General features: G+C 41.6%; 1 long non-coding RNA gene across 1 annotated transcript; it reads left to right on the top strand.

Annotated features, from left to right (window-relative positions):
- The first annotated feature begins 15,171 nt into the window (after positions 1-15,171).
- LOC309345755 lies at positions 15,172-17,989 on the top strand. The gene is made up of 2 exons (XR_014158364.1): positions 15,172-15,421; positions 17,409-17,989. It is a non-coding gene; the product is annotated as an uncharacterized lncRNA (long non-coding RNA).
- Positions 17,990-18,099: the final 110 nt, after the last annotated feature.

The raw sequence follows: 18,099 nt of genomic DNA, 5'->3' as shown, positions 1-18,099 counted from the left end.
GTGCAACTACAAGGAGTGGCTGGCAGGAGGGCATGGTGGCAGGAGGGTCGGCATGGTGGAGTTGGCTCTGCTGGGGCACCTGCACATTGACAACCACCACATCGCCTTCCGCTCTGGGTTAACCACAGTGACACTGGTGCTGGGAGGTCAGATAAGAGCTGCCATTCCGACTCACCAGTTATACCTGAGTCAAGCCCGTAAGCTTCCTTCCCTGACTTAGTTATTTGATTCATTCATTTGGAACTTTTATAACCTGCCCTTCACCCTCTTTTCCCAATTATACTGCTTGGTTTTTAGTGCATCCATGAGCTCTGGCTCAGAACTTATCTCCACATGGAGTTCTCCATTCCTTCCCTGTAACACTTACCACATCTGAAAACTTTAGGTTGATTATTTGTTTCTGTTAAAGGCTTCAATGGAAGAATGTAGTGAAACGGCATCCAGTGGAAAGATTATTTCCAGAAAATCTGAAAATATCTACTTTTATTCACCAGGCTATCTCCTGAGATGGTAACAGTATTGTTTCATTGGCATTCCACCCTCTTCTATATTTTAACAGTTCAAATAGCACTCTAAAAACAGATGTTCCTCTTAGAAAAGCACAATTAGAAATGTCATATATAAATGTTCATATCATATGAAGGAAGATGGTGCTTTGCTGCCAGTGTTCTTCATTTTTAACACCAATCTACCATAGATGGAAAAAGGCGACTTCCGGGTTGGCGCCTCCGGTAATGGCAGAATTCCTCTGATCAGGAGGAATTTGCCCCATGGGAATCTGGGTCTGGCCGCCACGGCGAAGGCGGAGACCCATAAAAAATTGCAGGCGGGAGAAGCCTGTGAACGTGGGATTCAGTGGGCACCTTTTGCGCCTCCCCTACTCGCGGGGAAACCCAGTTTCGGGGATCCGGAGCGACGTGGGGTGAGCGGCGCGGTGCTTCGAATCGTCTGCTTCTTCCACGGAGCAAAGCTGCATAGCTGTTGCCGGAGAGCACTGACTTTTTCCTGTGGACAATTTGATTCTAAAGTAACTACCCGTGAGTAGAGCTGAAGCGGGAGAATTGGATTTCTAAACGTTTAATTTGGTATCGTAACGGGGAGGTTCAATACAGGAAGTCCGCCTTCCCCTTTTGTAGGCAATGAGGCTGCAAGCTGAAGTCTTGGAAAGCCTATTGTAAAGGACTAAATTTCCATCGGTAAAGAATATTAAACCCCCCCTTGGAGGCAGGAGAAGAGGGGGGGGAGTTGTGAACTGAATAAGCCTGTGGGAGAGAGCGAAGAGAGTTAAAATACCGCCGCTCAGACCCTGGAAACGGGCTGCTAGCAGGACTGACGTTTTTTGGAATGTTCACTGACAGCGATTGTTTGTTGACAGCTAGCAAATAAGAGAAATACATTGTTTCTACTGTCTCCGTCTGCTTTTAAAAAGGAGTAAAAGTAAATGAAAATTGAAACTAACTTCATTGCTTGAGCTGTGTTTAAAAAAAGGACATTACTGACTAACTTAAATAGAAACTGTTTCCCTCTAGAGGAAGCCTTTGAAACTGTTACAAGAGCTGGGCTGGGGGAATTTCCAGCTGCAAGATAAAAAACTGTGAGACTTTGGGACTGACCTTGAATCGGTTAAGTGTTATGGTTAATGGAAAGGAAAAAACTGACCAGTCAATTCTTGAGAAAACATTAAGGTTTGGGAGGACTTGGCAGCAATCTAGGAGAGCCTCAACATCAGCCCCCCCTGCTTCTTCTACTACTGCTTTTGTACCAGCATATTCAAAATTAAGAGGAATGTCGATAGAAGAGGCCTTAGCGGTTGCATTAAATAAGATAAATGATTCACTGGAACAGCTTAACAAGAAAGTAGACGTGACAAATGCGAAAGTGGAAGCTGCAACTACTAAAATCGATTTAAATACAGAAAGTATAAATAATTTGGGACAAAAGGTGAATATCAATACAGAAACCATCCAGAAATTGATACAGGAATCTACTTTGACATGGCAGACTGCGGAGGAAGCTAGGGAGAAAGCCGTTGCTGCTGAACGCAATGTAACACAATTGGAGAGAGAGAGAGTCCCAGCCTTACAGAGGCAACTGGATGACCATAAGTCGATGCTTGCTATGATTGAGCTTAAAGAAAAACAAACGAATTTGAGGATCAGAGCCCTACCTGAATTGGAGAAGGAAAGTATGATAGATTTCCTCACACAGGAATTTGCTGATTTTTGGGACTTGGACTTGGGTCAAGAAGAGATTAAAACTGTGAGGGCCTTCAGACTTGGAAGAGGAGGGAAAAAAGAGAAGAACAGAATAAGAGACTGTTGGCACTACCAGAAGAACCTAGAAGTACAACAGCCAAGAGTGGAAATTTTTAAAGACGCCCCGAAATACCTTTTGGATCTTAGGTCTAACTACGGCGATTTGGCTGCCTTGCTGAGAAGGAATAAAATCATCTTCAGGTGGGAGTTTCCCCAAGGTCTACTCTTCAGCTTCAAAGGAAGGAAAATAAAAATAAGATCAGTAGAAGACAAAGTAAAGTTTTTGTATAAATACGAAGAAGATCTGCAGAAGGGACTTGGAAAAGAGCTAAGAGCATCGGACAGAAGATCACCAGGTTGATGGACTATATGAAACTGGTGGAAATGACTGGCAGAATCCGAGACCAGGGAGAAGAGTCGGTGGAAGAAGACTGGAAAAAGTTTAAAGACTATTTATAGAAATATTGTAAAATTAATGAATGTTAGAAAAATGTTGGAATGAAGTTATATGGCTTTAGTAGAAATGTTATAAGGAATTAAGTATAAATAGATTATTAGAGTATTAGGGAAAAATAAGGTTAGAATATGTTAAGATAATTATAGGATAGAAAACAGAGGAAGATGGAAAGGAATTGCTGAAACAATCAACAGAAGTGGAATACAAAAAGGGAGGTGTGAGGAGGTCGTTGAAACAAGTAAATGAAAGATATGACATTGAAATTGTATGATGTGTGTTAAAGTGTTTTTGTTTTGTTTTGTTTAGTTTATGGTGTTAGTGCTGTGTAATGTTTTTATATTGTATTGTATTGGGTTTTTTTGTCTTTTGTCTTTTTTCTTTTTTTTTTGGGTAGTGTTTAAAAGTAATAAACATTTTTTTTAAAAAAAAGGAAAAAGGGACACGGGTGGCACTGTGGGTTAAACCACAGAGCCTAGGACTTGCTGATCAGAAGGTCGGCGGTTCAAATCCCTGCGATGGGGTGAGCTCCCGTTGCTCGGTCCCTGCTCCTGCCAACCTAGCAGTTCAAAAGCATGCCACTGCAAGTAGATAAATAGGTACTGCTCCAGCGGGAAGGTAAACGGCGTGTCTGTGCGCTGCTCTGGTTCGCCAGAAGCAGCTTAGTCATGCTGGCCACATGACCCGGAAGCTGTACACCAGCTCCCTCGGCCAATAAAGTGAGATGAGCGCCGCAACCCCAGAGTCGGTCACGACTGGACCTAATGGTCAGGGGTCCCTTTACCTTTACCATAGATGGAAATAATCCTATAAGAGACAATTATGATTGCGTATAATTGTTAGTGAGGAAAATCCGTGTTGTGTACCATTTGCAAAACATTTTGGAAATTTCCTTTCTATTTTGCATACATAAGACGCCATGGATAAAGAGATAATAAATATATGTGTCTCCCAATATGCACCAGGTAATTTTTTTTTGTGTGAACTATCAAAACAAAGGAAGTGCTCTGTGCATTCAACCAAACAATGTAACCATAAAATGAACTCTTCAGACTTGTCCCCCTTTCTTCAATATTAGTTGCAGCAGAATGTAATTCCTTCCTACCCAAGGCTAGTGTATCATAAAAATGAATATCATTAGCCAAGTTAAAAGGCACTAAGATGGCAATTTTCAAAGCAAAAATACAAATGGTATACTGGTGTAATTCATGAAACATTATCACTGATATATTACCTCCTTAATGCAGTGCTCTGAAATGACTATCTTTATTTTGTGTAACTGAAAGAGATTTCACTGTCAAGAAAAGTGGGTGGGGAGTTGAGGCACTGGAAATGGGTGAAGCCAAGGTTTGTTGCATCAAGGTGTCAGGCATGCTACACTCTATATGTTCAATTCCTGAGTGCCAGTTTCAGACTTTGCTCCTGGGCTCTCTATCTGCCAAAGCAAGAGTCACATTTCAGTAGTTTCAGGCAAAGATTTCTGTATGCTCGGGTTTACTGAAGCTATTGGTGTGATGAGTTTTGTGTAAAGACTCTCCTCCCTGAAAGAGAGGGGAGTGGTTGTGGGCGGGAGCCCGAACACCGCTCCTAGCAGGGGGCGTCGCCCCCTGCCTCCAGCTCACCTGGCTGGCACTCACGCCCCCCCCAGTGGCCGTCCAACCAGGTGCCATGGGGGGGGGCGTGTCCAGCAGCCTTTATGCTGCATTGCCAGCCTCTCTCCCCGGCCTCATTTCTCTTCATCGTCCTAGGCTCACCCCTGATGTCACCGAGGGTCGTGCCATGGCCTCCCGCCAAGCAGGCTTCGGACGGAATACACGACTGCCAGATTCCTTTAACAGAATACCCCTAGAAATTGAAGGCATTGGAATAATGTGTTGTGGTGTGTCGAAGTGCTAGGTGTGGCCATCGCCTATGCCTTCAATTTCTAGGGGTATTCCGTTAAAGGAATCTGGCAGTCGTGTATTCCGTCCGAAGCCTGCTTGGCGGGAGGCCATGGCACGACCCTCGGTGACATCAGGGGTGAGCCTATAGTTGGATTAGCATCAACAGGTGATGAACCCCTGGTGAATAAACCCACTTGTTTCGCGATCCAATGCCTAAGCCAATACCTTTTCATTGCTGTAATCAATAAAGTTGTGGCCTTTTCTAGCCCATTAACCTTATATCACGTGTCCCTGTGTCTTCATTTCACTTCGCGGGGTTCGGGTCCTCAAACCACAACTGCACAATGGGAAAGGGTATGATCCCAGTTCAGGCATTAAACAAACATGAGGAGAAAACACAGGGTGATGTATGCTGGGCCCAATGTGTGAGCTCAGTTCCACCATTATTTTGAAGGTCTGAAGGGGAGTTCTTAGCATGCTTGGGTAAATGTGTTTAGAAGCAACGTCCCAATCAGAAAACCTTGTTACTGCAGGGTTCCCAACCATGTGGAGACAGCTATGTGCATTCACACACAGGAAAATGCCCTTCATAAGTCCAGAGGTAGATTGCGGGGGGCAGTGTGTACAGAAACACAGGGGTAGATTTGTGCATGTGCCACTCCCGTGCCCACATCTTATATTTATATATCTCTACTTGGGTATAATGTGTGAATTGAGTTATACAGGAATTAGCTCCATATAATTTAGCTCATAAAATCATGAATCTAAGTTTGGATACATGGCAATACAACCTGGATCCTTGTTGGTTTCTTATCTCCATCTCAATAAGATGTCTGAAGTCTGTGGTTGTCACATAGAAGCAAGCTTGTTTTTTCCTGCTCCAGAGTGTAGGATCCAAACCAATGGATTCCAGTTACAAGAAAGGAGATGCTGAAGAACTTTCTGATATTAAGAGCTGTTTGACAGTGGAATGGACTCCCTCGGAAAGTGGTGGATACTCTCCTTCACTGGAAGTTTTCAAGCAGAGTTTGGAAGGCCATGTGCCATGGATGCCGTGATTTCTGCATTGCTGGGGGTTAGACTAGATGATGCTACAATTGTATGATTCTATATCCAGAAAAATATCTTTCTGTTTAGCATTTAATGTCACAACAAGCAGTTCCCATGTGGGATTCACTGCATCTCTTAGCAGAATGTGTGGAAGGATGCTACAGGACAGGGGACTCCACTTTCTCATAACCATTACAACTTCCTTTGCCTCCCTGCCCCATCACCCTCCACCACATCCTCAAGCTAAGCGAGAGGAAGGGATCTCATGGAAATTATATTTAATAATAAATTATACTGGTCTAGCCATTTGCATAAAATGATCATATACAAGAGAAAAAGCATCAAAAATTCATTCAGCAGCATATCCACACTGCAATTTGACTAAAACGTAGGGATAGCCTATATTATTATTCATTCAGTATCCACAGGAAGTGATACTCAGATTTCCAGGAATTTTAATAACGTGAATTGGAGGACGTGAAGAAGGTGAAGAGATTACAATATTTTCATGTACTCTTTTGATTGGTAAGGGACAGTGGAGGCCCATCTGTTTTGCAGCAAAGTAAGCCCCAAACCATCTGTGTAGAGCCACATGCCAGCTAAAACACAGAGATATGCACAGTTTTTTTTTTTTTGTTATGAATTTTCCCCCAGTATTAGTGTGAATAAATTAGCAACAACTAAATTAAAGACATCTTCAAAGAACACTGACTTTCCAGAGAGCACTGTAAATTGTCTCCAATTGGAAGTCATAAAATATTCTCAGGGAGTTACGTCCAACTGATTATTTCCCAGTGACAGAGAAGCAGTTGGCTGGAAAGGAAATGGTCTTTCTTCAGTTTTGTAAGGTTGCTTCAGCTACAGCACCATCTTTAAGATTTTCAAAGAGCTCATAATTGCAAACAAAGTCGTACAGAATGCATCTTTGCCCCCTTTCCAACACAAACCTTGGAAGGGAAGTTTCTTGCCAAATGCTTAGGCTTTGACAGACCTCTGTTTCTGCCATATTGAATCACAGGAACAAATGAATAATAGATGATAGAAAGTAAAACCCATTTTATTTATTTATTTATTTATTTATTTATTTATTTATTTATTTATTTAGTCTTTGAGGCAAGTACTTTACAGGCTAATTCTTCCCCCGCCCCTCTAGTATATAACATGCTTTTTTGCAAGCAGCAGCATACTCCAAAAGTTAAAAGTTCCTTCCTTTGGGTGGAAGGGTGGCATATAAATTTCCTGTTTTCTTCTTCCCTCCCGTCTCCATTGCGTGTCTTTAAAAAAATATTTTATGTTGTAAGTCTGTGGGCAGTGGTGGATCTTGGGGTCTCAAATTTCAGCGGCACCCCATGTGACACCAAAATTTGGTGTCCCCTCGCCTCTCACTTTCCATTCTACATCATAGTTGCAGCACCCCCAGCAGCACCCTGGGGCGCTGCACCCAGGGCGGCTGAACCAGCCACACTCCTCTAAATCCACCTCTGCTGCAGGCTAGAACTGTCTTGTTTCAATTGTACGTAAGCCGCTCTGGGAAGTGTTTTGGATGAAGTGTGGAGAACAAATGTTCTAAATGAATGAATGGAACAACTGTAGAACCAACCTTTCCACCCATTCCCCTGGATGGATATGTAAAATAAGCAGGAAAAAAGTATCCCTCAATTTTTGTTCAGCATGTCTCAATTTTTGTTCAGATGGTAGTGACACTTTCAAGGCAGGGTATCAAATCGCTGTTTGATCCTGGTTTGTTTTAACAAACTGTGGTGTGATCACCCCATAGGTCTCGCCATGCGTTACCCATGTGAAGGCCTTGCTGTGTTGATGAAGGAGCACAGCTACATTAGCCCTACCCTGGACATCACTCATCCTTTCTGCAACAACTGTATATTGTGCATGGTTTTCCACAGTGAAATTCCATCAGGTGGTTGTTGCAAAAAGGATTGATGTTGGAGCAAGCAATAGTGGACAGTGTGGTGGGGTTGTGGTGCTCAGGTAACTAGTTGACCATGTATGTGCTGCTTACCAGGAGGTAGAGGGGGAGTGGCAGAAAGTGGTTTGGTGAGGCTGATGTGGTGCAAGCACATTCATGGAACCAATCTAGTGCTCCTACTGGCATGCTTTTACCGCAGGAACCTTGCCACCACCCTCCCACTCCCCCTTTACCAGATGGTAAGCAGCAGTGATGGGATGACATGTACTGGCTTGATGTAGATGACTGGTGGGAGGAACCAGCTGGGGAACCCCCAAAGGAACCCCCAGGAGAAGAAGGCTCAGAGCTATGGGGTTAGTGGTGGGGTGACGACGAGTGGTCAGAGGGAAAAGGAAGTGGGAGGAGGATGTGTTGGAAGCTGAAGAGATAACAGGGTTTAGTGAGCAGGAAGAGGCCGTGATAGAGAGCAGTCCAGAATAAGTGGCAGAAGTGGAAGCTGGAGAGAAGGCGGGCCAAGAGACAGAGATGAGTCAGGCTGCTCAAGAAGCCAAGGAATCTCCCCCTTCTGCTGTGACCAGCTCCCCTCCCCACTGGTCTCACAAAACATGGAGGGGAATGAAGAGGGAGGAGTAAAGAGAAACAAAACGAAGGAGCCTAAGGTCGCTGGGGAATGACTTGTGAGAGGATTCTTAGAGAGCAATGGAAAGGCAGGGACCTTCGGTCCTCGCAACTGCCTCATTGGGGCAAGACCTATTGGGGAAGTTGCTGTGATCACTACGCCTGAGCTGTCTTGGTTTCTTTGAATAAAGAGTTAACTTCACTGACACCGGGTGTTTTATTGCTGACCCAGCCCTGACTCCAGCTCCTGACCCGTGATCAACCAGAGTTCAGAGGGGTGCCACTGTGCCACTATGCCAGCCACTGCTGAAGGCAGGTCTGAAGTTCCCTTTTGCACCCATTTCTATTCCTCCTACAGCTTTAACATTTTTATTCATCCAAGCAGTTTACAACAATTAAAACACAATAAGAACAACACAAAAATCAAAACAGATCACCAGCTGACTATTATGGAGCATGTTTTTCTTAATTGTCTGCATAAGGCTGGTGGCTCCTACCTATCTGCCTCCGCAACCTTATTCAATTGCGTTACATTTAAGCAAACAAAATATGTCAAAGCCCATCCATCAACTGTCAGCAGGGGGAGGTAACAGTTTTGAACTGGTGTGAGAAACCTATGGTTTGTTAGGAGTGGGTGCAATATAGTGGCTAGAAATCCTAGATTCAGGGCTCATTGAAGCCAGACACAAAGTCTGTGTTTGGCTTAATAAGGCTTTTGTACATATATGCAGCTCCTTCACAGCGCAAGCAGTCAAACCAGGGACCCAGTTAGGATAAAATGGGGAAGTCAGATTTGATTGCTTGTGCCACAAAGAGAGGAGAAAAGGAGGTGTGAACCTGGGCAGAAAGCTGGCTCACATCTTGGCTTATGATCATCCTAACTGGGCCATAAAGTGGCTTCAGGCAACCTCCTGCTCCATGACAGACCCTGCATACAAATACGTTACACTCTGGCTAGGAGATGTGAAAGCGTTCTAGAAACAAGGTATCCTGTGTTGCAGCTATTGGCATCACCATTCACATTTATCCCTTATCATATGTGAACTCAAGTCTCATAATTATCTCCTGGTCTGAGCCAGGATTGCAATGGAGAAGGTGATGGAGTTGCAACAATATCAGACACCATTGCAAGTCATACCGCTGGGAAAGAGCTTGATCTCTCATCTTCTGACCACACTGCTGAATTAGACAAAAAACCCATCTAAGCTAGCATCCAGTTCTCACAGTGACCAACCAAATACCTATGCAAAGTCTACCAGCAGGACACAAGCACAACAGAACTTTCCCCTTTTGTGATTCCCAGCAACTGAGGCATATGGTCTACAGTACTAGACGGCTATTAGTAGCTGTTCATAGACTTCTTCTCCATGAATTTTAAAGCCTTCCAAATTGGTGGCCGTTTGTAGTAGCAAATTCCACAGTTTATGCACTGGGTTTAAAGAAAGAGCATGCTGTTTCAGAATATTATTTTTAATTAATTAATTTTTTCCAGATATTTACAGATCACCTTTTGCTTTAAGGGAGTGTGTTTCACAGTACACAATACACCACCTGGAGAGCTTTTTGATCAAGTCCTTTATACATTTTGTAAACAAAATTTTAAAAAACACGATGATGATGATGATGATGATGATGATGATGATGTGCCCCATACATGCCCAGGGTGGTATTGTGCTGGTAAGCTCATCCCCTAACCTTTGCACATCCACCTGAATGTGTGTATTTACCAAGGACCTTTCTGAACTTACCATTTATAGTTGCTGTTTGATCTGACATTTTTAAGCGTGAATTTGTAGCTGATTGTCTGCCCTCGGCACTGTTATAAGAGAATGAGTGTGAGGTTTTCCTTTCCACACTAATGGCAGGTTGTGGCATTGAAGAAAGCTCCTCTGGCTGTAATCACAGTCCTTGCATACCCTTGTGTTCCTCTAGCCGGTAAACTCTGGAGTTATGAGCACGTGCATTGGAATAGGTCATAGTGGGTAGCTTGATGAAGATGTTGACCCGATGTGAGGCTACTGTGAAGAAGGTCAAATCCATGTTAAGGATCGTTGGGAAGGGAATTGAAAATAAAATTGCCACTGTCATAATGCTGTTGCACAAATCTATGGTGAGACCACACTTGGAATACTGTGTCCACCTCAAAAAGGATATTGAGAAAGTTCAAAAAAGGCAATCAGAATGAGCAAGGGATCATTATGATACAAGTAGGGAGGTTATTAGTTGAAGTGGATATGACAGGGGTACATAAGATTATTCTTCTTTGGCGATCACTCGTAGCCGAGTAAGATTGTCTTCCATAAACATGGTATTAACATTGAGTCCGTAAGTGACTGTGGAGGCCAATTCTGGATCCACACGTCCTTCCACAGTGGGAACATTGGTTTCCAGGCGGGAGTTGATCACGGTGTGGATCAACTCCCACCCGGTGTGCATTCCTCTTAGCACGTTTCTCCCTTGCATCCTGAGTTCGTGTGTCTTCAAAGTCCATGACACCTTTGGTAAAGGCTATTCTCCAACTGGAGCACTCCCAGGCCAGTGTTTCCCAATTGTCAGCGTTTATGCTACATTTTTTAAAGATTTGCCTTGAGACAGTCTTTAAACTTCTTTTGTTGACCACCAGCATTACGCTTTCCATTTTTAAGTTTGGAATAGAGTAGTTGCTTTGGAAGACAATCATCAGGCATCCTGATTATGCATGGTTTGGACCAAGTGGACAGGGAGAGTTTTTCTTCTCTCTCTCTCTCTCTCTCTCTCTCTCTCTCTCTCTCATAATAATTGAACCTGGAGCCATTCAATAAATGTTGGAAGATTCAAAGATTCAGGGCAGGCAAAACAAAACACTTTACACAATGCAATTTGCTCCCATGAGAGGTAATGAAGACCATAAACTTGGATGACTTTAAAAGAGGATTAGGCAAATTTATGAAGGGTAAGGTTATCACTGGCTGCTATACATGGTGGCTATTTGCTTTTTCCACTGTTGGGGGCTGTATGCCTTTGGATACAAGTTGCTGGGAAGAGTTGATATTGCACTCAGGTCTTGCTGGTGGACTTCCCATAGGCATCTGGTTGGCCATGGTGATAACAGGATGATGGACTACATGGGCCTTTGGCCTGATCCTGCAAGGTTCTTTTCTTGTTCTAATGTTCAGAATTGGGAGACATAGATGAAGGGAAATTGTTTTAAATAAGGAGCCTTGGCAATATTGACATCTGCATATACACTATACACATACCATATTTACCCTTGCTGTGACTTATGACACACAAGATACTCTAACCATCCATGAGGATGCTCTTAGATCTATGACTGTAACACTGGACGCACAAATTGGCTCTGTGACCAGGAGACCCTTTACTAGCTCGTTGTTTTGCCAGCTACTGTCATTCCTCAACAGGAATATTCTATCCAGTTTGACCCATGTGCTGGTAATCTTCCAAACACATTACAGTAAAGTGCTCTATGGTAGGAACTGGGGTTGGTACCTCAACTTCAGCCACTTCAGCAGGGGGAAATGGCATGCCAGCTCCTCCCCTTGACCTTCTGGTGGAGCAGGGAGCTTTAGCAGAAGCTGGGGAGAGCTGTGGGCAGCTCAGCAGATGGCAGCAACTGATCAGGAGCCTGAACATGAGGGTGGACTACGGTTTCCTAGAATCGGATGCCTCCTCTGCAGATGGCAGCAAACCCAGGCTCTCCAAAGGACATCATGTATTTATACTGTTGTAAAGCAGTTTACTAAAAGTTGTAAAGCGGTTTACTAACGATTCTCATTTTATGATCTGTATAAGCACCCTGCATGCCTGGGCTGTTCTGATTAGCATGAAATGCAATGGCAGCTACGCCATACGTTATTGGGGACAGTGAGTATCCTTGCCCTCTATAGGTGAAAAGACCTTGAATTGTGATTGTCAATAGAGACAACTGCTTGAGGACCTCAACAGGGGGATGCAAAAGCTCAACTTGAGGGTTGGGGGACCTTCTGCAAGAGAAGGGCATATTTCACAAAGAGTTGTAGAAGGCCAGGGAGATTGGTGAAATCAGGTGTCTCGTCCTGAGGAAACAGAAATACTTGCACAAAGCCATCACTGTAGACAGTCCAGTGTCTTTTTGCATAATGCATCCAGACCTCAACACCTCACAAAACATGTTTAAAGGCTACCAGAACACGCATAGCAGGTGTTTGCCACCTTTCCGTTCTCCTATGTCTAGGATCTTGCTCATCCTTCCAGGAGTTAGAACGTGGCTCATTCAGCACATTCTGAGAATCACATGAACTTTTGCCAGACCGCTGCAATTTGGAAGCAGTATATTCTGTTTAGACATCATTTGCATGGTGACTAAGCATGGCTATAGATGAATCTGGATTGCACCCACTGGCCCAGGTTCAAACTCCACATGTTGACCATAATTTTTTTTTAAGTGCCTGTATGGTTTGTGTCTGGAGGCTGTGTTCAGAAGCAATGGTGAATGACAGAGGATATGGGCAGCACTACAGTTTTGACATCTCCCTTACACATTCAGTCAAGGTGCATATTGTGCTTGAAATTTAATATACAAAAAAGCCTGTATAGGCTAGTTAAAAGTAGATTTCTAGCATTTAAAAAGTTATTCCCCCAATGGCGTGCTTGCCTCCATTGTATGTTACTTCTCTTTCCAAGCATAGGATAACATTTCTGCTGCTGTCTCATATGGAATTTTCTAATTTTGTGGTCCAGTAGGAAGGAAAAACTTCTAGATGCTGCACTTCACTTTAACACGGAAAATAAACACCCAACATGCCTGAACTGAAGGGATTTCAGTCTTCAGTTCACATTCTCTTACTTTCAAATCTGAGTGGCAGGATTAAATATAATTGATTTGAACAGTACAATAAATCATCTTAAATTCAGAAACACCTATTTAAATAATATTCATCTGGATTGAGGATTTGGTCACCAATGCTGCATTCCTAAGCCATCTCCTACCCTATACATATTCACCTCAAAGTAAGTTCCATTATTTTGGCTGCAGGTTTGTGGGGCTGCAAGTGTCACTCTCTTGTAGAACTTCTAGTCTATCTCTGAATACATGTTGACCATTCTGATTTGCAAGGAACTTGAAGATAATTTTTTAACAACTTTAATATGTGTAAAAGGACTCTAATTGGTATTTATGTTATTTATCAAGTATGTCATAGTACGTCCATAATCATTATCATGATCGATAGCTTCTTGTTCATTAGCAAAGAGATTCTCAAGAAAGATAAAAATATTAGAAAATGAAACTCTTGTGTTGCTATTTATCATCCATTTAAAATTCATTTCAAGTAATAACTTCAGCATTAATTATTTCAGTAATTTTCTAAATCCAAGGGCTTCAGGTCTGTAATATGTCTTCCTCAGCTGACAATTTTTGTTATGCGGTGCAAAATAACTTCGTGATCCTAAAATTACTTTTTTTATATTCATTATTTTTAAACATGCAGGGGCAGGGTTTTTTGTGTTTTTTTTAAACTCGTTATGTAGTGAATGACCTGTTTTGAACTTCACCAGAATTTTTAAAGGAAAAATTATTCAAGCATGAAGGAGTTTGGTGATTTTTCTGCATGACTTGAAATTATTTTAAAATTCAGTTATAAGAAGGTTAAGCAACCTATACTAAAATGTAAAAGGATATATATTAAAAATCAGATAAATCATTGTTTGCAGTATCGGGGAGGGGGGACACACTTTAAAGAGGTCATACTAGGATATGGTTAAATCTTATGCATACTGCAAGAGATATTCATTTTAAAATAGTGCACTATCTAGCTATATATTCCATAGGAAAGAGATACCAAGCCCTGATACAGGTAAGAAATTGTTTTTCTTTGTTACCCTAGTGCTTACATAACAACAATAGTATATTACGATTTAAGGAACCAATGAAAAGTAATGTGACTTTATCCAAGAGCAACATTTGTTTTGGAAATTTAAATAAGATGTCGGGTTTTTACTTTAATATATACAGAGATTTTGTGCTTAAAGAGACTACCATATGTTTCCTTAATCAGAATACTGCACTCTATTCCCCCTCTCCTGCTCCCAAATACTGTATTGGAGTGCAATTTTTTTTTTCTGCCCCCCACCCCACTTTATAAAACAGTAAATTCTGGAACATTTTACCCATGCATGTCAAGTTACTGCCAGTATACAATGCACATTCTCATTAATGCTTCCCAGTCATTCTAGACTTAGGCAAAGAGTGTCCAAAAGTACCATATTTAGCTTCTATCTGAAATTCTCCCGAGCTGTCAATTTAGGTGTTAAAGAGACCATTTGTAAAGCTTGGCTGGGAACTGCCATTATTGACTGGAATGTGTGTTTATCATTACATTCAATGATGAAAGTGGAACATGTAGCATATGAATAAATGTCAGCAGATGTTTCTTTTAAATGGCCTGATTTCAACCTCCTGTTGTTTGTCTTGAATACAAATATTATAAAAGGGAAAAAGGCAGAAAATTTTATGACATAAGTGCAAGGATAGTTATTTTAAAAAAACAAAAATAATTATCAGAGTCAGTAGAGAGTGAGGAAAGTATAATTAATAGGAATAATTAGGTGTTGTTATTGCTTAATTTGAAAATTAGAGAAAAGGATGGAACACTGTAGCCCAGAAACCTACAATCTTCACTCTGCAAGGACTGGGAAAGGTCGGCAAGATTTGTTACCAAAATTGAAGCCTCCGATAAAGTTGTATTTTTGCGCAGTTTTTACTTTTTGTTCAAAAAAGCCCAAACAAACAAAAATAATCCCAAGAAACAGGTGGTGAACGAAGAAGGGCTAGGACACCCCCCACAGTTGGAATGTTCTCAGTCACTTGGATGGAAAGATTCCCTTCAGAAATTCTCACACTTCATGGGCCCTTCAAAGATGTTCAGTAACTCAAGCACCAAATGTTTGCTTTGCGTGAGAAACAGAGAGAGAGAGAGAGAGGGAGAGAGAGGGGGAGAGAGAGAGAGGAGAAAAGGAAAGAAAAAGCAGGGGACTTCTTCAGCTGCAATTATGATCGTTCTGGATTTCTCCAGATATTTCTCATCACTTGTTTCAGGGCCTATGTTGTTGTTACTTTCCCCCCACGTACATGAAGAACCCCCCCAACTTCCTTTGCATTCTGAATCACTGTGTTATGCAGTTTGGGAAAAGGTGGCAGGACGTGTCAAGGGATAAGACAAGAAGGAGCGTGGCACTTTGTGACAGAATTCCATGGGTAAGTACTGCATACTGACTCCATAGACCCTAGGGGGTGAGTAATAGGGTAGTGACTTTCCAGCTAGGCTCCCTTTGTTAAGAGCTATTGCAGGAGGGATGATCTTTAATGCTATTTTTGCACATTTAAAATAATCAAGCAGTAGCTGGAGCCATATAGCAAAGGTGAGGTTTGCTTAAAGTTTTGAGTAGAAGCCACCAATACTATTTGAGAATAAGTATTTTGAGGGTCATGGTCTTTGTCTGCAATTTTACCACGTGGTACAACAGCTACAGCCATTTCTGGACTTGGAAAGCTTGGCCACAGTATTTCATGCATTGGTTACCTCAGGACTAGATTACTGCAATGTGCTCTATGTGGGGCTTCCCTTCCACTTGATCTGGAAGAAACAGTTAGTGCATAATGCTGAGGCAAGAGTAAAGACCCTATCAGCATAGAACAGCTCTGCTCAGAGATCAGCACTGATATAATAATAATAATAATAATAATAATAATAATAATAATAATAATAATAATAATAATAATTTATTATTTATACCCCGCCCATCTGGCTGAGTTTCCCCAGCCACTCTGGGCGGCTCCCAATAAAGTGTTAAAAACAGTACAGCGTTAAATTTAAAAACTTCCCTGAACAGGGCTGCCTTAAGATGTCTTCTGAATGTCAGGTAGTTGTTTATCACTTTGACATCTGATGGGAGGGCGTTCCACAGGGCGAGCGCCACTACCGAGAAGGCCCTCTGTCTGGTTCCCTGTAGCCTCACTTCTCGCAATAAGGGAACCACCAGAAGGCCCTCCCAACCTATTTGGGAGTGGGTTGTCTATATTTGGTCCTGCACCCAGTTCAAGGTGTTCCTATTAATATATAAAGCTCTCAGCAGCATGGGACCAATTTACCTTACCACCATATATGCCTACTCAACTGCTTTGATCTGTGGAATTGGTACTGTTACACATGCCACGTAATACTCATTCCACATTGGTAAGAAATTGGTGATGACTCTCTTCCAACTCTACAATTCTACGATCTTTTAGGGTGACAGCACTATGGAACTCCCTGCCTATTGATGTCAGTAAAGCAGCTTCACTGTACTCTTTTGGGTGCCTCCTAAAAATGTTTTTGTTTAGGCCTCACTTGATAGAGAGGACAGTCCATCGCCTAACTCTCAAACTCTTGGTATAAGAACATTTGTTACTCCCGATTGCATTTTACCACATTGGTGCCATACCATACCAAACTAAGCTGATGGGTCTCACACCCAAATAAGTCTAATTCCCAGTAGATGTGGTTAGAATTGTAGTGCCACGGTCCCGCACACAGAGACCCCCTGACACACAGAACTAAAACTGATTTCTATCAAAAGTTTATTTATTATTATTTCACAAAACGTACGGAACCACTTGATTGAAAATATAAAACCTCAAAGCAGTTTGGAAAAAGAAAACCTCACCCAATGAAATTGTCAGTGAAAATGGTTCAAAACAATAATTCCAGAAAATAATTTAAATCATCGATGAGCTAAAAACCAGCTTAAAACGCACACCAACATTAGGCAAGTCTGGATAGGTTTGCCTAAACAAAGCGTTTTTCAGGAGTTTCTAAAAAGTGTACAGCAAAGGTTTCTTCTTGATGTCATTAGAAAAGGAGTTCCAAAGTGTAGGTTCTACCACATTAAAATATGAAATTCTTACCAATCCAGAGCATGATGTGGCAGCTGTGGCATTACCCATTGGAACAATGCCACAGTTCGTCACTTTATTTTTTGGTGAGAATGTGGGGTTTGCAGCAGTGATAGGTAAACCATCTTAGCCTTTAAAGAAAAAAAGGGACGATAATTTAAAACATGAACAAGACTAAAAGAACAAAAATTAAAAATGACTGAAGGATGATGGCATGCTTTCCCAATTAGAAAACTTCTAGAAGTCACAGCTTTTTCATAGATACGTGTCTGATTGTTGTTATTGTCCCTGATGATATTTCCCATCACAGCTGAACGGCAGCCTGATGTACATGCTCAGAACTTTGCTCAACTTGGGCAACGGCAGTTTGCTTCCTAAGCAGATGTTCTCACAGGCAGGATTGGTGGGGAGCAAGACCTTCTCAGTAGGTGAACTAATTCTTTGGAACTTCCTGCCCTGTCATGCCCACCTTACAAGATCTTGCACTTCTCTCAATATTTTCATTAAATATTAGCTTGAAAGAGAGAGCTTTCCTATAGTTGATTGCTGGTTTTGCTTTTAACCAGCACATTCTGAAAACCTACCTGTGCTTCCAAACATTTTAGGGCCACCAGGGTTGGTTTGTGAATACAGTCAATTACTGTGAAGACTGTATTATTGTATTATTGCCAATATTATAATATGATGGTTGTATTACTATGTTATTGTCCATTTTACATCACAAATATTTTATAATATGATGAATTGTATATTATTATTATTATTGTATGATTTTATGATAGCACCTGAAAAACTCTTATGATCTATTTATATTATTTATATTATTTTTATTTTATTCTGTACAACACTCAAATTTTCTAATACATTAATTAATAAAAGTTGCTTCTGAAATGCTTCTTTTGCATTTGAATTATTGGTTATACTTTTCTTCTGCTTTATTTGATTTTATCATGCTTTGTGATTGGCTTTTGAATAGTACTGTAAATATTTTTTTATAAATA

This window comes from Podarcis erhardii, assembly GCF_964252035.2.
Source record: "Podarcis erhardii genome assembly, chromosome: 1".
In the NCBI taxonomy this organism is placed as follows: Eukaryota; Metazoa; Chordata; class Lepidosauria; order Squamata; family Lacertidae; genus Podarcis; species Podarcis erhardii.
The sequence above is the reverse complement of the archived record's forward strand: the minus strand, read 5'-3'. Positions and strand labels throughout refer to the sequence as shown.